This window comes from Pyxicephalus adspersus, chromosome 3 (genome assembly GCF_032062135.1).
Source record: "Pyxicephalus adspersus chromosome 3, UCB_Pads_2.0, whole genome shotgun sequence".
Classification (NCBI taxonomy): domain Eukaryota; kingdom Metazoa; phylum Chordata; class Amphibia; order Anura; family Pyxicephalidae; genus Pyxicephalus; species Pyxicephalus adspersus.
The window spans coordinates 87,501,408-87,522,717 of record NC_092860.1 but is presented as its reverse complement, the minus strand read 5'-3'; the positions used below and the strand labels follow the sequence as shown (position 1 = coordinate 87,522,717).

The window sequence follows — 21,310 nt, the reverse complement described above, 5'->3', positions numbered from 1 at the left end:
CCTCCTCCCAGCTCACCAGCCAAGAACAAATCCACAGGAATAGGCAGGCTGGGAGTTTATATCCCCAGCCTATTTTCCAGGATGGGTTTCAGGTGAGACAGTTACACCTGATCATACCCAGGCTTCTTTAGCTCCCCCACCTGGCCATGAAGCTCATTGTCATCCAGCCTGGAACTTCAACCCCACCTTCATGTTCAAACATGCCAATATTCCACACACTTCCAGGGTTCCACCATGTAAACCACCACTACACTATTGGGAATACCATTAATACTGAATTAAACATATTCCCTTTTTCTTTAACAGTTGGTTGAAAACTGCAACTGGAAAATACCATGACAGTAAACTGTCTTTTGTCTTGGAGAAAAGCAGTCAGAATACCAGCACATGTAATAAAACAAAGACATGTTTGATAGCCATGCAACCATAGCCAAAATCAGCTACAGCTTATTTTGTTGGTACAGCTGAGGCTATAGAGTGTTAAGACAAAATGGCTTTGTAAATGCATCACACCATGAAAAAGAGTTTTCTGAAGCTTGTACACACCTTTCTGTTCAACAAACAGATTTACTTTCATATGGCGCTATTGCTTAGATAAGTACGTGCTGTGCTATGAAAACTTTACATTGCAACAGCCGACTGGGACCTTTGTTGACTTTGTATTATGAGATTTTTATTTACTGACCATGGAATTTTAATTTCATGTAATATTTACCCCTCTGAAGTAATTGTTGATTTTACAGGATAAAGAATTTATTGTGAACTGCAGGGGATCAACCACGTGTATTGGGTGTCGTCTATAACATATCAACTTTAACAGAAACAACCGTTGCCCAGTACCTAAGGATTACTTGCAGATGAGACTATGAGGAAATACATCCTGCACTTGTTGTATCATGTTAGTCTAACATTTGCATCACTCCTATTATGTCCAATGTTTCATTTATTTTTCTAGTGAACATTTTTCTCCAAGAGGGAAACTGGTAACTTGCTGCTTTTGCTGCAGGCACTTGTGTTACAACCACTTTTCTCATTTTTTATCTGACTGGCCAAAGTGAGCAGATCAGATAAGTTTTGACAATAAAACAAGGAATGGGCACTGGAGGCCATCGTGACCTTTCATCCTGAATCTGGTAACTTATTGATTTTTACCATTTCCCTAAAAAAAAGTTACACATATTGGAAAATGTTTGTGCCAAAAAATGTTGATGCTTGTGAATACCAGGTTGAGTTTATTGCTTAGCCCCTTCACTTTAGGTATCAGCTTTTAGTAATTCTATTTACTTTTCAAATTTTGGAAAGGGATTAAAGGTTTCCTAAACCCTTTTTTGGACAGGGTATGGACAGAGTTTATATTTATTTTGTAAATTTTTCCCATTAAGGACATTTACATTTACTTCCTGTCCTATAGACACAATTGGAAATGAGAGGAAATCTTTTCAAAGTATGGTAAATCCTCTCCTAGAGAATAATTAGTATAACCACAACACAAGCAGTGGTCATCAGTGCCATTACAGGTGAATAAAAATTAAAACAAAAGACCCAAATGAACATATATCTATACACAAAACATGTATCTAAACACAAATGTAATACACTGCAGCTTACCACTATTAACGTGTTGGTGAGTTCATTAGTTTCTTTTTTCAGGCTTGTTCTCTTTTTTTTATCCAGCTGAAACTGCAGGGAACACATTAACTGTTCCAAAGTGATAACACTCACTCACCATACTGAATGCATTTAGAGCTAAGAGACAGCACTAACCCCCACTTCCCTGCACCCTCTGACAATTACCTTGCCAGCACATCCCTGTGCCTCAGCCAATGAAAACATCTGATTCTTTCACTTGAAGGTTATTCGTAAAACTTAAACTCTCCTAGCACTTTACAGCTTTTAGTGTTAAGTTTTACAATGTTTCTTCTTGCCTAGGGTTAAAGTAAACTGGTATGTTCCTTCCAAATTCCAAAAACGTTGGATAACGCTGACCCCCCCCCCCCCCCCAAAAAAAAAAACTCCACCTCCCTGTTCACCCCCATATCATTTTTACTAATTCTTCTCACAATGCAGTGTTTGATGCCTGAGCAGCTGATAGCCCGACCCAAATGTTATCCTATGAAGGTGCAGGAAGGATCTTTAACCCTTTTTATTTTTGACCCTTTTTAAACACACTTCTAAAAAGTAATGCTGTTGAACTGTTAGACTAAACCATTTTAGTAAAATCTCCACAAAGAATCCAGTACTTTAAAAGTTTAGTGTCACTGGAAATCATAACATGTCCTTAAGATGGTATGGAGCTTTAAAGTCTTTTTTTTTTTTCTTTAGGTTTTAGAACTTACATGTTTGCCACTACTTTAGTAAATCACATGCCAGCACTTTTTCAAAAGACTGCAGATTAAATTCATCATTTGCTACTCCATCACATTGAAGATTAGCAAGCACATGGCAAACATCCCTCCCAAGAGCAAACATACTTGTTAAAGTTGTTAGTTCAAAAGTGATATGACTTTATCTAAGTCTATGATTTCAGTTGTATGTAAATATTACCAAAGGTCATTTTGGGGAGGGGGGGGAGATTTTTGCTTTAATCTTTGAAGACTGGCACCTTATACATTGCCCTATTACAACATACTGGCTCTCTAGTAATTGCACTGTGAAGACTGCCAAAGCTAGCACTAAAATTACAAAAAAACATTGAATTTCAATAATAGGAATATAGCCACTGAATCCACAGTGAATGAGGAGGGCATGCCTACCAATTAAACTTTCAAAAGGGAACATAATCACTCTCATGTCAAATAAGTCAACAAATTTAGAAAGGCAACCAACACTGCAGGCATTTTCATGTGTATGTGTGAACAGGAGATGAAGACAAAGAGGTTTGCATTGCAGAATATCACCACAAACTGATAACGCTTAATGGTAATAAATATATGGGAAATTAATGATGTGGGTGATGAATACACTGCTACTTTACTGGGGCAAATGACTAAACTCCAAAAAATGTATTCAGAGCAACAAAAGAAGATTATTATTATTATTATTATTATTATTATTATTAATAAACAGGATTTATATAGCGCCAACATATTATGCAGCGCTGTACATTAAATTGGGATGCAAATGACAGACTAATACAGACAATGATACAGGAGGAGAGAACCCTGCCCCGAAGAACTTACAATCTAGTAGATAAAATAGGACTTTATGTAGAAGTATTTTCTTCCATAAAAAATGTTTAAAACATACATATCATAGAAAGTAGAAACAATACAAATTCATTATATACATTTAATATAGGACTATGAGTCTGCCCTTACTATAAATGCACAGAGTTTTCCTAATTCTCAGGATAGGATTTGTGTGCTAAACCCAAAATCTATTTTTGAGAACATTTAATATCATGCATTGCTTTGCATAACGTAATAAAATTTGTTGCAAAATTACCTATATAGGGATTCTACCACTAATAGTACTTTCTGTGGGAAGGTGAAAACAATAACCCATTCTTTCATAATCATCATCAGCTTCGTCAAACTACTGCCCAAGATCCTTCATTTGGCTGAAGCATGTTATTTAGGGGTTTGTGGAGTTTCAGTGTTGCCCTTTAAGGCATATAAAATGTCCTTTTTTTCTTTTAAACACTATTTTTTTCCAAAAATGTTTTTTTTTGCATTGGTACTAGTGATAGGCAAACATACCTATGACTTTTATTAGACAGTAGTTTGCCTACCTCTAAAAATAGGACAGCTATAGGGGCAAAATGTATCCCTCAGAGACATTAACATCAGTGTCAGTGAACTTTATGGAATGTTTGCTGAACCTGGTACCAACTAAACGGTTGAAGGTTCTATACCAGAACATACCAGTAATAGTGAAACAAAAAATTGGTGACCAGTGGATCTGGCTCTGAAAGAAAAATCACAGAAGTGTATAGGGGCAGCCAGCCAACTGGCAAATGTTTCATTTTACGCTTGTCTCTACTTGCAATTTTCCATTGTTACCTTGTTCTTTGGGCACTTGCTTTAGGTCACTCAGTATGTTTATGCAACATATATGTTCAGGTACTTTTTTATTACAAGAAAGGATATATGTGTTACTTTTAAAAAAACAGCTGTTTTAAATATGATTACCAGATGTACACTCTTACTTAGATATATGACCTTTTTAATGGTCTGTCAGAGCATCCAGATCGTGAACAAATTACCTGTTTATCCAAGAATCAGACATTCAGTCTCCCAGACCTTATTCCCTTGGGTTCTACATTAAAGCAAAGCTGCAATAGGTGTAAACATCCCTTGTCATTGTTTCCTTGACTCCTTAACCAGTATATCCTCCTCGTTTTTGTGGCCATTTATCACAATAACTAAAATATGACATAAAATATTCATTCTCGGAAAAGGGTTATAAAAGTCTGGATACAGCTTTGCATAGAGATGCATATCAAACATACTTTGCTGCCATGGATATTTGGATTACACTTTTTTTCATGCTTACCAACTTCATCATAGTACAGCTATTTTCCACCACTGGTAAAATCTCCTGTACACAAGAGATTGCATTATTTTAAAATGGACGCTTCCAACAAAGTTATTGTGCAGAAGAGTGTTAAATAAAATTTTTACATGCCGCATTTTATAGCACTTTCAAACACTTTTAAAGCACTTGGAAACACTTGTTGAAAAAGCTGATATGCATCGCCAACACCTGGATTGCAATTTAACGTCTTGTGATTTAATATGAATGCCTTAAAACACTTTTAAAAATAGCAAAATGCTAAACAAGGTACTGAAAACCCAAGCCAGAGCTCTCTAACATACTTGAAAATGACCATCAATGTCCATTAATGTTGTTTTTGCAGCTACTGGCATAAATGGGCCTAAAGTCTATTATGTAACCTTATTACTATAACTAATAGTAATATAAAAGTAAATCAACACAATATTTTCTCTAAGTTATGAAGAATTTACATATTTTTAAAGAGCAACCTCTTTGACACTGTAAAACATCCCCTTTTGCAAACAAAGGCAAATAAATAGACATGGTTGTCTTCCTTCAATTTTCTCTCGTGTGCAGTTTATTTTGAAGACCAAACAACATAAACTACAGTTCCCCTCTTAGGGGTAAAGGATACTTTCAGTAGATTTCAGGTCATGCTTTCAATGTTTTAGTTCTAAAGTCATGGTAGTGAAACTAAAATCCGAGGTCAAACAGGAGCTGACTAATAATGTAAAACTTGTGTTGAATGCTATTAGGGCAGCTTCAATAAAAATTTGTAACATGGCTGGCAAGTCCAGTTAAAGAAAGTTTTTCTTTAAAAGAAGTACTCCAGGTATAAAGTACAATCACTTAGATAAACCTGCAGCAGCATCAAAAACTTTGCAAAAAAGGCAGAATGTATGGTAGTTCTAACAAAAATTAGGGCGTTCCTATAGTACTGTAGTGTCTGTACCTTTGTATTGCCTGCAAATTGTAACTTGCTACTCACACATTCCATAATATTGATGGGCTAATAGAAATGTAAGAGGAAGGGTTTATTGAATCCTTAAACTGGAGTGCTTGCTTTGTGAATTCAGCCTTTAGTATTTCAAAGCTGTTGTTTTAAAAAGATACAGGTTGTAGCTCTCAGGGTAGAAAGTCCAAAAGAAAAGTCTATAAAAAGGTTCTGCTTAACAGTTTTACCCCAAAAACAAAATAAATCAGTGTGTATACAATAAATATCAGTATACAACAATTATAAAGCAAATCATCATATAATGATTAAAAAAGTAGGTGCACGTTAAGGTTCTACATTTGTCTACATGTTTCACAGTATAGTGCACTGCTTCATTAGGACATAGCAGGTAATAGATGGATAAACATATGGCACGTGATATGGGAACAACTCTCCACCAATACCACAGAAGAAAATGTACTTAATTATTTTGAAATATTATTAAATATTGAGAATGAGCTTGTGTCAACTGATTTGGCCAAAAAATGTAAATCTTCATGTAAAAATGTGGCGGTATGTTGCATTTAGAAGGTTTTTAAGGACTTAAGTAAAATAAAAAAGCATTGGATTTTAACTGGACAGTTGTAGTCTACATCAGGGGTCCCAAACCCCCGGTCCGTGACCCACTTGTGAGCCACAGCTGTCTTACAGGTGGGCCGTGGCTCTGGCCAGTGCACCCACCAGCTTGGAGGCTCACCGGCCAGAGACGCAGACCATGTATCCCGTACAGTCTCTGGATACAAGCCGCCCACTCTGCCATCGCAGGCTGAGACCTGGGATGGCAGAGTGGGTGGGTTCTGGCATCATGACGTCACTCTGTAGGAAGTTTCTTACCCTTTGAGTGACACATGACTCCCCGCGCATGCGCGCTAAGGAGACCGTTTAGTGGTCCGCAAGCCCCAAAATGTCTACATGGACTATATCTGTGTGAGGCCAAATCCTTATTTAGTTTATTTTCAGTTAGCATATAGACATGTGATAGACCATTTGCATGTTTTTATTTGATTTGTTAATGAGATTTGAATTTTTAGGCCTTTTTTGACCTCCTACTATATAATTGTCTTATCAAGTTAAATTAGTGTCATCAAACATACAGGAACATGCACCTTAACAGACCTGTTGGTAAGTGCAGTTATCATACCGCTCAAATATGCCGTTAACCACATTATATGGTTTTTCATCTAATTTGGCTAATACATGAAGTTGGGAGGAAACCCTGGCATGGAATGAAATAAAGGATTTTGTTAAAGTCATTTTAGTTTGTGCAAAGCAGATTACCAAACCTGGAATGCAATGAAATCTACACCATAACCATAGTTATTCAGACAGAGCCAGCCACTCAGGCAGAACATTTGCTTCTTTGAACTGGCAAGTTTCCGTAGAAAGAAAAAAAACTCCCTAGAAAAGAAGCTGCAGAGTCATTCTTTACTGTTTACTTTTCTTGATGACCAATAATTAGCGGGTCTCACATTTAATTTCCTCATTCATGTCTCTCAGCATGATTTTTGTTACTCATACCCTCGATACCTGTCATTTTCTGCTGTGAGCCCTCCATGCTTGTTTTTCTTTAAACTATGCAACAATATCAGGTGCTTAACTTGTGTCTGGATGTTTTACATTCTGACATGGCTTAACCTTTTCAGCTCACTGAAATGAGCAGCCATTTTAATTGGACACTGAATCGAGGTTTAATTGGTGTGTAAGATGCATACTTCATATGTACTGCTGTTATTATTGTCTCACAACTAATTTCCTGGGGCTGGAAGGCGTAATGTGAAACAGATGGGATGGGATAATAATATACTGTCCACATGATGAACAACTCACAGTTGAATTGGCTAAATTAATGTACTTCAAACAGAGCCAACTTTATTCCACACATCCAGCAGCGCCAATTCAGGTTTCTATGTTGTCAACAAGCTACACCTATTCTCATTGTCAATACCAAGCTGGAAGCACCAGTCCAAGGGATTTTCTTTTGAACACTTTGGCTTCGAGACATATTATGATTCATCCAGCTTTGTCTGTCATGGCCTTTAAAATTTACAAATGCATTTTACATATATTATTTAATCTGATCCATGTTTATCTCATTTTAATTGAGAAGTTATCCGTGAGCACACAAGGATTTGTTTTGAGTGTTTCGTTAAAGAGTAATCTTTCGTTTGTTATGAAAAGATCATTTGTGACATCTCACACCTTTATGGTGACACAGGGGTTATAAAAGTCCATCATAATGGCTAGGTCATCCATGGATATAAAAAAAAAGTCAATGGGGAAAATGCTCTGGAGGCTTGACAAGACAAACTATTATGCCAAAACACATTTCAAAAATATTATAGCCTACGTGAATTTCACTGAAACAGCAGAAAAAATATTTACACTGGCTCAAATAAAAACTTTTTCTTCTTTCCTTTGAAAGCGTAATATACTGAAAAATATATTCACGCCTTCCAGTAGTAAAGGATGACTACTGTCAAACAGGTATCCACATACTGAATCAACTTAAAGAATAGGTTTTACTTATATAAAATATAATATTGTTTTTTTGTGGGCCACCTGCCTTTGGTGTACTATATGGCTGAATAACATAAAGATGGTTAGCACTTTTCATATACTTCACTTCTACAGACTCACAAAGCCTCTGCCCATACTTCATTGTCACTCTTTGGTCTATTTAAAAACAAACTGGTGGCACCTCTTGCTTTTGTGAGTCACCCAAGTACGTTCTGCTCCCACCCATCAGCCTGGGGAGCTGCTATTCCCACTACCAACCTAAGGTCAACTTTAAACTGTAAAAATGTCTAACTGTTCAAAGGGCTAGGAAAGTAACTGTAATATCTCAGTATAGGCCCTGTCTGTGCCAGGGATGTGGCTCTATATTTAAAGCAGAAGTACACCCAAAACAAAAAAATTACACTTACCTTCCATCCCGCAGAGCAGTCTATCTGTCGGGGGGTTTCTTCTATCGGGTTCCGCACTGCCCCAGTATCTGTCTTCGGCCCGGTGAAGAGGGAGCGCCAGGCGGCAACATCTTCTCCTGTTTTTTTCAAGGTACTTCTTCCTGCGTCACCCAATCTCGCACTGCACAGGTGAGATGGGGTGATGTGGATTGGGAAAAAAATTGTCAATCTCATTGCGCAAGCATGAGATCTCCAATTTTTTTTTTATTGCTGAAGATGCTCGGGCATGCACAGAAGGAACAGCCAAGAGCATTCCTGGATACTGGTAGATATGCTGAAAGACTCTGCACTTTAAACAAAAAACATTTTTCTTTACAAAAAAAAAGGGTTTTCTACCCTTTTATGTATAAAAATGTCAAAGGAAAAAATCCACTGCACTGGGAGCAATACCATTTTTACATGATCCCAACTGTGTGAACAGCACTGAGATCAACTGCAACAACTAATTATAAAGACTAGTTTCAGGCAATTAGCCATGAGGAAAAATATCATGCCTTTAATGATAGGACAGTTATTGCAATGGAGTAGATTAAAGGAGGTTTTTTTAATTCAGCATGCCTTCTTATAGCTCACCTCTATTTTTTATTTTGTACCCAATTACATATTCCACCTCATGCATAAAACATTTTACAGTGCAGACCACCAATCCCACCAGTGCAATTAGCAGAGCCACCACCCTATCACCACACTGCATCCAGCATCAAAGCCGTAATATCCCCCTTTTCCTACTTCAATAATGCCACTTCATAATTAAACCTACTCTGGTATCTAATACTCACCCTAGCCAAATTATTCAGAGAATAGGCTATGTTGGCTAGGAATGGCATCCTGAGGGGCAGGCTACAGATTTATAGCTGCCCTGGTTGTACCCCCATGCTATTGTATGAAGGGAAAGGCTGATGGATGATGCACCTTGCCTGTTCACCATTTTGTCTAGCCCTAGCAAAAGGTTAATGCATATTAATGTAAATAACAATATTACCATGTTGTTTCTTTTACAACTCATTTAATCTCATTTTTTATCCATGATTTATTTATTTTGATGTTGAAATTAAACATGACAAAATTATACTCATTGCTATCAGTCCTTAGACTGATTGCAGTCATAGATGAAGAACATCATAAAATCCACAATATTTGTAAGTTTCAACTTATTTTTACATTTTACACATTACCCTTGCTTAACTTTCTTTAAGAAAGCAAAAAGTTAAAAGAACATATTTTTTCTGCTTTAAATATTACATGTGTATTTACCTTTTCAGGGTTTCGGGGGAAGCATACCCTTTCACCTCCTTTATGCATTTCACTATTAAGGCATGGCAAAAAAATTCAGAAACATTTAGATAAAAACCCTCTTCTCTTATACTCCAATATAGGGGAATTCTACTTTCCCATGTAAAAGTTTTCGAAGGTATATACTTTTTTTGTTTTTAAATTCTACTTTCCTAAATTCATGTAGATGTGCCTGAGCCAGTGATTTCCCGGAGATGGATGTAGATGACATTTGGCTTTTTCCTTTCAACTCATTGGTTTGTTCTTGATACAGACTCATCCAAAACAAGTTTATTCATGGGATTTATTTCACAGTGGCTAAACTTGCTACAATTTTTACATCTAGTGTATCCTGTTGGTGTTGGTGTTGATCCCAAGCTCATGTGGGTTTTCTTCATATTTTTTGTCTTGTTCTGTGAATTAGTCTATTTGGCACTTTGCACCTCCATCCATCTTCCTCTCTCTCTTTAACAGTTTGTTTGTTGGGTTTAGAGCAGCCATTGGCACAAAGTGTGGTAATTAGGACTCTGCTGAGCCTCCTTTCTAATATGCTTGAATTATTTTAATCTTAAAATGGAAAATCTTCTATGCCCACACAGGCAGCCTGGAAGGCTCTAAGTAACTTGTCACTGAATTTCTATAATATTATTTATGGTAGTTGGGGACAGTTTCCTGAATTTGATAGAGAGTGGAGGTGGGGGGCATGCAGGAATCTGTGAATACTGTGGGCCTGATTTATTAAAGCTCTCCAAGGCTGGTGAGGATACACTTTCATCAGTGAAGCTGGGTGATCCAGCAAACCTGGAATAGATCTGATCCAGTGTTGAAAAGCAAATTCTATCCAGCCTTTGAAAGCATAAATTAGGCCCAAAGAGTTTTGTCTGTTTCTCCAGAACTTCTATCTGGTGCCTTGAATTTTTTGGAATGGGTGATCAGAATGTGAAGAAAGCTATTGTTATTATTATTATTTGGGTACTCCTTGTGGCCATGTTTTGTCATGCAATTTATTATGGTATTATAGAATGCAACCGTATTATTATGCATACACTGGAAACAAAATAGGTGCCAAAACTCCAACCTTCTAAACCACCTACCACCAATGGGTATAATTTGCATTTGGCTCAGCACTCTACTTTGGGATGTGGACGTTTGTCCTTTGTTGCTGATATGATAATCTGATCAACTATCTGTTATTTTTATGGAATGCCCCATTAGGCTCCTAAAGAAGCAGATAATTTAGTATGCGAAATTCATGAGCACAAGGATTGGGACATTGACACAGAAGTGATAAAATCTATATTGACTACTACAGTGTTTATATTATGCTGTGAAGTTGATTGTGTTCTGTATTAAATCATTAAATCGTTTTGTGTTGCCTAAAAATTACTTTTTCCGTTTGTTGGGTTTCATGTTTAGGGATGCGGCATTGGAAATATATCTCTAAAAGGATACAAATGTAGATGTGTTAACTAAATAGTTATTTGAAAGTACAGTATGCATTTAATAACAAATCTATTTTTCTTAAAATACAACTCCATTGGAAACTCAAAAGTATTTTTGGTTAGTAAGTCCCTCTGGTTTTCAATGCTGTTTGTGGCCCTACTGGTGAGATTTCACCTCAATTCACGTGCCAAACAGGAAGTAAAAAGAACACAACAGATGGCAATAAAAACATTGCAGTTTCAAAGCCTTTTATAGGCATGTCAAAACTAAAAAAAATTGTCTGTAAAAGGAACAGCAGAAATAAGCAGAACACAATAAAGGACATTTACCAATAAAGTCACCACAAATCAGCAGGTTGCCTAATTAGAAACATTTTTTTCTAATGCTGTATGAAAAGAACAGATTTCTGTAGAGTTTTCACTCAAACTCTAATGGTAGGGTTAATAGAGAGCTGCAGTAATGGAGAATGTTACCTTGCATGGGGAACTTGCAACACTCACTAGGAATCAAGGTGCTGAGGCTCACAGATAATGTGTGTAGGTGACTTCCTTTTATTTCCTGTCCTCGCTCTACAAAAAACAACATGCTGCTGACACATCTTGGTATTTGCATAGCAGCAATTCTTCCACTTCTGATGTTGCCATAGCCTGCACTGGAGCTATAACCCGTGTGACAGCAGCCCTATTCCACCTGACACTGACAGCACAATACCTCCATATGTCATATGTAATTATGGTTGATAGTTTTGAACGTCCTAGCTTCTTCTGGAGAAATGTGACTACATCACTATTTAGATCAGTGTTTCTCAACCAGCATTTTGTGGAACCCTAGGCTTCTTCTAGAAGTTGCTAGAGATTCCTTGAGTAATTAGTAGTTTGAACTTCTCAGGTCAGTTACAACAAACACCAATGATTTGGTTTTGACAATCTGTAATGGTGACATCCTTCCCAGTGGCCAGCAATGTATGTGAACTATTCCCATTGACTACCATGCAAATGTACTGTGAGCTGTGGATGCAGTAATTATAGCAGGGGTTCCCTAAGGACCTAAAAGTTATTTCAAGGGTCCCTTTCATGTCCAAGGTCCAGAAAGGCATCTGCGGTGATGCCTCCTATAAAGTTCCATCTCTTGAAATAAGAAGAAGACCAGCAGGACAGAAGGATCACACGATCTTATTTTAGAAGACAATTTGATGGTACTTTCATAATATAGTACACAACTGCAATTAATTTGACCTATTTAGAACAGCTAATGTGTGGCAATCGGTTCAATGTTTATTTTTTAACAGAGTACTATTCTCACAGTACTGTAATATATATATTGTACCTTACAAAATAGAACAAGAAGATAAAATATATATCCACTGAACATTTGTGTGGCTCCTGTTTGCATTAATTATTAATCCCTAGTTTTTGTATTTGTCTTTTCTGTTACCGAAAAAGTTTGTCATGAATAATTTACACTAAAGCACACTAGAGACCAATTCAGAATTTTAAATATTCCTAAATATATCCTTTGCAGCAACATATATCCATTGCCTTAAATTTGTATCTAGGTTTTATGCCAATATAGTATATATTTAACTAGAACTGGATTTTACAATAAAACAATTTCTCTTAAAGATTAAAGTAGGGTAAGATCTTTCAAAACTGACTTTGCCATGAAACAATTGGCCAAAGTGCCGTAGTAGGTTTAGTACTCTAATATCACAATAGGAAACATGCGAATATATAAGAGGTAGTCATTATAAATTCAATGAAATCCTTGCCCCCTTTGCTTATATATAGAAATCACTGATCTAATCCATTTGTCTTATGCCAAGAAGCCTTATCAGCCAATGTATGACTACCAAAGGTATATACTGAAACATTACAAATCCTCCCTTAGACTTGCAGCTGCATTTCATCTGAATTTAACTAGCAATTGTTCAGAATTATTCTTGACAGAAGTATTACTAGACATTTGTGCTTTTATCTACCAAGAGCAAAAAATGGTAATAAAGTGGTAATTCTTGAAGTAAGAACACTGCCTGAACCCTGACCCTAATCTTAACCAAACTCTTATGTCACCTCTCATACTTCATACTTCATTCATCCAAGCCCTCTTTATGTCTACTCCTAATTTTAAAATTTAACTTTTCATTCTCCAGGCTTCGTAATGCACTAATACTTCTTTGCAACCTAAACAGCACAGTTGGGGATATGCTAATTTAGACCTTTCGTCAAAAGTAAAACAGATTAGATGCAGTGACTCATGACAAGTACAGGGACGGGGATATCTGAATTTGATGTGTATGCTGTGATTGACAAATAGCTTCACCTACAAGATGCAATCCAATGGGCCTGATTTAGCGAAGCACACCAGGGCTGGAGAAGATCGACTATCATGGGTGAACCTGGATAATCCAAAAAACCTGGAATTCATTTAATTCAAATCATTTGCTAAAATTTGCCAGTTTTTTCAATACTGGACTGATATATTCTAGGTATGCTTGATCCCCCAGGTCCTCCCATGATAGTCTATTGTCGCCAGTCCTCGAGAGATTTAATCAATCAGGCCCAATGGGTTATAGGTGAAGGACTGGACCAGTTTTTTGTTAACTAATTATGAACCAGTAAGTTTTTTACATACTGTATGGTTCATAGTCGGCATAGTACCTGTGAATGTTGACAAAGGGTAAGCATATAACCCACCAATTAACTTTGAATCTAGCCCTAAAACCTAAAAAGAATCCATACTTATGTCTATGCAGGGAAGGGTCCGATTTAATGCCTATGCTACCCTTCTTTCCCCACCCCCAAGTGACTAGGTACGTATAGCTGTATTGGCTGTATAGTTAAGCATACACCTGCATTAGGTTCACTTTGGCATTAACACATCATAATCTAAGAGCAAGACAGGAAAACGTGATATGTTAATAATACCTCAGTCTCATCAGTATGCATAACTGTGGATACTGAGGAATTTGTGCAGTTTGATTTTGGTATTTTTTTTAGGAGTTGGAAGACTGCATATGTTGTCAGCATACGTAATTTATAAAGTGAGAAGTAAACCTTCCACAGATAAACCTGCAGAATGCTAATAATTTAACCATCAGTTTTTCTTTCAACTGTATTCCTGAGCGCTGCAGTTTGTGAAATACTGTGGAGGTTAACGTGTACGTACATATTTATTCATTGCTAAGTACTTTATAAAACAATGCAATGGTTAGCACTTATTTCTAAGTGCCCTCATTTAAAGCTATGTGTCTTAAACGATGTCTAGGAAAAGATAAACGCTTTGATTTATTGTGAAGAAACCCCTCAAATTAAATTGCAATCGTAGATTATAGAACTATTATGAAATAAGGGTAAATGTTCTTTTAGTTTCCTCATATTTACATACATATTTAAATCAGTGTTTCTCAGCCAGAGTTCTGTGGAGCCCTAAAATTACTCTAGTGGTTCCTAGGGGTTCCTTCAGAAATTTTTAACTCTTGGGTGAATTTAACTTACACCAATGATCATTTTGGCTATCTAAAAGGGTAACATTCTTACCAATGACTCCTAATGTAAGAGGGATTCTTCCAACCGACCACCACACTAAAATACTGTGATATAGTAATTATAGCAGGACTTCTCTGAAGACCTGAAATTATTTCAAGGGTTCCTCTATATTAAAATGTTGAGAAAAGGCTGATCTATGGTAATTGTTTTACAGGCACTTTTGACACGCTCCTATACCAGGATGAAAATTGAACTCTGCTTTTTCATTGACTGATCCATACCATTTACTTGAAAATACACTGGATATACAGCGATCTTTCTAATTCAGATCATTTCTATCTCATTAGTCACTTCATGGATGGTCAACTTGTAGTTAATCCTGACAAATATTATTCTTCTAAAACTATCCCTTCTATTCATACAGTTGAGAGATTTCAACTCTCAGAAGAATTTATCTTTACATAAAACATCCGCCACTACCAACCTGGCCACCAAATGACAAGACCCAAAATCAAGATACACCATGCCGGTAGCTTATCACAGGGCAATAACAAGACTGAACAAGGTTTTCAAATCATTCAAATCGTTTAATTAATCTTTAGGCATAAGGCAGTCATTATTTTCCATAGAAAAGGGCTAAATAGCAAATTATAAAGTTATTGCCATAATGGGTATTTAAAGGCAATTGTTGAATTACTCATTTGCATCTGGAAACTAATTTAAATGTACCATTTCAAACAATATTATACTAGATAGTTGTGTGCAAATTTAATTAGCTCAGCTGCCAAAACTGAGCCATTGGCCAATGTAAAGGTGTACAGATTTCGGTTAGATACATAGGTACGTCAGATCAGATCCACATCCAAGCCAAAAACAGACACAGAGATGAGTAAGGCAGGCAGGTAGATGCCCCTACAAGACTGAGAAGCTGGGATAGCTGTTTGTCACTCTTTTTTATTGTTACTTACTACACCACATCTGATATGCTACTTTCTATTACACACAGGCCCTTAATTCTCTGTATTATTCCCAGTGCCTCATATTTATGTAAGTGAATAGTGACCTATATCATTTTTCAATGTTGTAGGCAATTTAGACACATTTACATTTTTCTCCATAATTAAATTTTATTGAGCATCCAACACAACAATATACAGAATGAATAAAAATGTGAAAAAACAAAAAGAAGCCAAGCAAATGCGTCAATGCCTATTAAAATGATTCTCACTTCAAAATTTCAAGCCAGGTCTTGAGCCCCAGTGGTCTGCTGCATGCTCAACCATGGTTCCAACCTCTCTTAATCAAGTGCATAGAAATTTAGACCCTTTTTTTGACCACTGTGTAGTTCGCATATGCAACATGTTGCTTTTGGTTTCAGCAGTGGACTAAAGATTTCCACTGTGACCACAGCTATGTGCAAATCTTTATGTCTGTGATGCAGTTTGCTGTGTGGCCAGGAGCTGTAAGCTGTGCAGGAGTTACATTATCGGTGGCCATTCAATTGCTGAAGAGGATTGCCATCTTCTCAGTAATCCACTAAGGAGCTTGCAGCGAAGATGGCACCTTCTGAGGAAGCAGGTGGACCTGTAAACTTCAGGTGTATACGGGTAAACTCACCACCCACCAATGAGTTTAGGTCCACTTTAATTTACAACTTACCCAAGTAGGAGCATCCCTGTGTAATATGTTGGTGCTTTATAAACAAAGGTTAATATTAATAGGAGCAGATAACATGTAACTCCTGTTTTAGTAAATATGTAAAATGATCTGCTGGATTTGTTTTATTTGTTCTAATACCAGGTATGGCACACTTGTTTATGTTTTATATGTACAGCTCAGCAACTAGAAATACTGTTAATTTCTTTTATACACCTAATTATGACCTAATAATCTTCTATCCACTGATATCAGCACCACTTGTAATAGCCTGGAATCAAAAACTATAATCTCGTTACTGACATTCAAGGAATCCAAATGAAGATTAGTGGAAATGCCTTTTGTTTTAAAAATTGTTAATATACCCAACTTTTTTACACACCATTCTTGCAACAGAGGCCCACTCATCAAGAAACTTTAAAAACCCCTTTAGGAAGTGCAGATTTCTCACCTATTCACACTTTTTAAAGGTTTGGATAGAGTAGAGCAGGGTTTAATTCCCTGACAATATTTTATCTTGGCAAGGCAATGAGGGGAACTACCGTGTTTCCCCGATGATAAGGCATACCCATCAAATAAGCCACCCCCCGATTTTTGCTCAATTAAAATAAAGCACCCCCCGGAAATAAGACATCCTCCGATACCTGATACTGTGTGCCTCTGTGTGACTCCTCGATGCTGGCTGCAGTGCAGAGTGAAACTCAATAAATGTGTACTGTAGTCTTCTTCATGGAAAAATAAGACATCCCTCTGAAAATAAGACCTAGGGCATATTTTGGCATTTCAAATAATATAAGACAGTGCCTTATTATAGGGGAAACAGGGTATGAAACAGCAAAAGTAAGAAATATATTTTTTCCAGTAAAGAAGAGGAGAGGTTAAAAGCCGTCAGATTTTTTATTTTGTATATGTCACCGTTGCAGAATTCTATTTATTACCTACCTGGTGAAAGTGTTGTCAGCAGGACAGGAAGTGAGAATACATTTCTATAACAGAACTGCAAATAGCAGAAAAACTAGACAGGGATTCTATTCTTTCCCTGTTTTATCTAAAACTAAAAAATGAATATGGTGTGACACTTTACTTACCAAGCATTCAAGCCTAGTAAAAGTGTTGAATTTATGGTTACATCTTCAGACAAAAATGAGAAGTTACAGGTTCCCTCACCTAATTATACTCAGAAGTTATTTTGTGTATGGTTATATTTTACATTCAAAATATTGTAATTCAGTAATAAAAACATCCATATGCCCTGTATTACAACATGACAAATATTTATCAGTTCTCAATGTTATGTGATAAGGATACAGCTGTTGCTTTATGGTGCCATCAGTTAGTATAGTGCAGTCTTTCTCAATGTTTTTATCATCGGGGATCCTTTTGAGATAACTTTCAGGTCTTCAGGGAACCCCTACTATAATTACTATATTCACAGCTCACATTACATTAGTGTGGTGGTCAGTGGGAAGAATGTCTCTTACATTGCTGGCCAATAGGAAGAATATCAAACACACAGATAGCCAAAAGATCATTAGTGTCACTTGCTCATTGCTCAAAGAACCACTAGCAACCTCTGGAGGAACCCTGGTTATAAAACACTGATATAGATTATATATATACTAGGAATTAAACATTTACCATAGTCTAATGCCTTGTACAGACATCAGATTGACATTGGAGGATTATCGCTGGAAACGATCCTTTAGTGCTCATTTTCAAGGACAGATGAATGAACGAGAACTATACACACAGCACTGTTCTGTTCTATGGAGAGGGGAGGAGGGAATGACACCCCACTGTGATCTCCTCCATAGGAATGCACAGGGCAATTCCTCATCAATTGTTCATCAATTGGCCATTTTAAAAAAATGGGGTCAGCGTCAGGAAACGCCTATACACATGTCAGATTTTCACCCGAAAGCAAGCTCCTCGGCAAGCACAACTGTTCATCTCAAGCGATAATCATCTGACGTTTATAAAATGCTTAACAGTAAAAATACATTTCATCTGAGGTCTCTAAGAACAAATGAATTCTCTTTGATTGGAATGTAAACTAACCACGGCCATGTTAGGATTCAAGTTTTGTTCCTTTTATTAGTTGTTTCTGATGATTTGTAATTCGTCATAGAACAATCTGTTATTGTATAGATGAAATGATCAGCTCGCTCATATGTAACCGAGACGCTGGGATTGTATTGTATTGTGTGGAGTTTGTGTCCCATGTGGGGTATATATAGATGAATCGCTGTTTTGTAGAATGGTGTGACACACAGGTGATAATAAATACATATTATTCCTCATAACATAGGCTCTGGTATTATTAGTGATTCCTGGCACAGTGATGTGTAAGTTTTGTGATAAGTGTGAGGTGTTACACACAAATGACAATCCATCAGAGAACAGGATGGCATATCCTGCTGGAGCAGTGGAGTATGCAAGCCATGTGCCAAGTCCTCATGATGAGTGTTTTGGTCAAAGTGTTCTGGAATGACACTCCTATTAGCACAAATACAATTGCCTCTAAAACAGTCATTTCAATTACACAGTGCCTGGGAACCAATGACTATCTGCTAATGAAAGCATGTGCACACCATATTTCACCAAACAGCCCTTCACAATGGTACCACACATCACCATGAAAGGTGAACCACAATACAACAAAATCCGCAGCCACACTTGTATGACAAGCAATGTGTTCCAGAAATGTCTGAACATTACACAACATGCCAGGGAGAGCTGAGACTAGTAATATAGAAACTGTTATCTGCCTATATACATAGAGCACAGCAATGTTCTCAGGAGCTGTATACATGGCTGTGCTGCACTGCTCACACACAAGTCTGCACTCACCTGGGGCCCCAGGAAACTTCTGCACTCCTCTCCCGCACCCACACTCAGCGCTGACTGCAGCCGGTATATGTGTCGCTGTGTGTCGGTGCATGCGGCTCCGCTCTCCCGCCTGTCCCTGTGCAGCTCCCACTAGTGATTGCTAGCTGCTGCTCCCAGCCCACACAGCTCCCTACCTTGTGAGGAGACGAGGGAGGAGGAGGGGGTCCTGCCTTCCTTCACTGCTTCTCAGTCAGTCCCAGGACTTTATTGTGTTATAGGGATTGTTAGCAATATGTCTGCAGAGCCCCCCTCAGTACAAGCACGGCTGTCTGCTCCCCTGATTCCTCCTGTCATGTCCCTCCTGTGTTCTCTGCTCTATACTGACAGATTTATCAGCATTGCAATCTCCCACAATTATCTGTATTTGTACACTTCTAAATCTCCTACATTCACTTCATTACAAATAAAATACACTTTTATTATCTACCCCAAATTTCTCACATTTACTTCATATTAGCCAGGGGTGTCAAACTCAAATACACAGCAGGCCAAAATTAAAAACTTAGACAAAGTCGCAGGCCAAACTTGAAACCTAATACTACAATTCCCTGCGTCAAGAAAACAGTCTACAGTGGGGCCACACATAGGCAGAGAGGCCGCTGGTCTAAAGACAGGAGTGATGCCGGGAATTGTAGTAGCGGTGCTATTTTAATCCAAATTTAGGTTTCCTTTGGGGGCCAAAAAAAAAGGATGGGCCAGAGTTTCACACTCCTGATATAAGCCATATTTACTTGTATTACCCCCTCCACTTCATATCTCTCACATTCACTCCCTCCCCTTCATATCTCTCACATTTACTTCATATAAGCCATATTTACTTGTATTACTCCCTTCCCTTCATATCTCTCACATTTACTTCATTATAAACAAAAAAACCCTATTATCTCCCTCAATATAGGACACATATACTTTTACACCCCAAATATTTCACTTCATGTAAGCCCCATACATTTTGAATACCTCATCCCCAAAATCTTTCACATTCACTTCATGTAAGCCACATATACTTTAAATACCCCACCAATCTCTTATATTCACTTTATATAGGCCATATATTTTGGATACCCTCCTCTAAATCTCTCACAATCACCTCATATATGCCACATACACTTTTATTACCCCCACAAATCCTTTACATTATCTTCCTGTAAGCCACATACACTTTAAATACCCCACCAAATCTTTTGTTCACTTCATGTAAGCTACATGGAGTTTTGTAACCCCCTGTCCATATCTCTCACATTCATTTCATATAAAGCACATACATATTTATTCCCCTCACAAATCCTTTACATGCTCTTCCTGTAGGCCACATGCACTTTTAGTGTTTGATTGGACATCAGATCACTGTAACTTCAAATGATCTTTTGTGATTTATTTTCAGTGACGGTTAAAACGAACAAGTGCTCTACACACAGCCCCATTCTGTTCTATGGGAGGGGGCCAGTGAATGGTACCCACTGTACTTTCCTCCATATGAGTGCACAACAGGTGTTCCTGATCTGTCATTCATCCATCCACTGTGGGAATGACAGATCTCCCACACCTACATCATGATGGCCAAGATCCAGAACACTGAAGAGTACCGGGTGAAGATGTCGGCACTGGTGCTGGAATGAGGAGAAATTAGTTTATTTAAATAATTCCAAACAGACAAGAGACTGTTGATCCAGGGAACATCTGATAGCTTTACAGGATCAGGAAGGATTTTTTTTCCCGAGGGAGTAAATTGACCCAGGGTTTATAAGGGGTTTTTGCCTTCCTTTTTATTTCCCTAGTGGTTGAACTTGATGGACTTGATGTAGGTGTAGTTCCACTTTAAGTGATAATTCTTGCAATTCTTGAATCTGTTATGGCCCACAGACTGGGATGTGTCTGTTGCCTAAACAATCTGTTCTAAAAGACGTTCTTTTTTCCATTTGCAAAGATTAGGAGGTGTGTGAATCCCTTATAGAATGGTAGCTGCTCAGGAAGCTGTTGTTTCCAGCAATACAAAGATTTTTATGTAATGAAGGTGCAATAGGAAAAGTAATAGGAAATCTCCAGAAAATTAGTAATTCATTTCTTAGAGAGTTGTCTTTAGAACAACAAAGTTGTTTCTACTGGAAGAT

General features: G+C 37.4%; 1 protein-coding gene across 3 annotated transcripts in view; it reads right to left on the bottom strand.

Annotated features, from left to right (window-relative positions):
* BMPR1B (bone morphogenetic protein receptor type 1B) overlaps positions 1 to 19,329 on the bottom strand; it is a 228,052-nt gene extending 208,723 nt beyond the window's left edge. For all 3 annotated transcript variants that reach the window (XM_072405584.1, XM_072405586.1, XM_072405585.1), the window contains exon 1: positions 19,161 to 19,329. The gene's annotated coding sequence lies outside the window, so the exon portion shown is untranslated. The remainder of the gene's footprint in view (positions 1 to 19,160) is intronic.
* Positions 19,330 to 21,310: the final 1,981 nt, after the last annotated feature.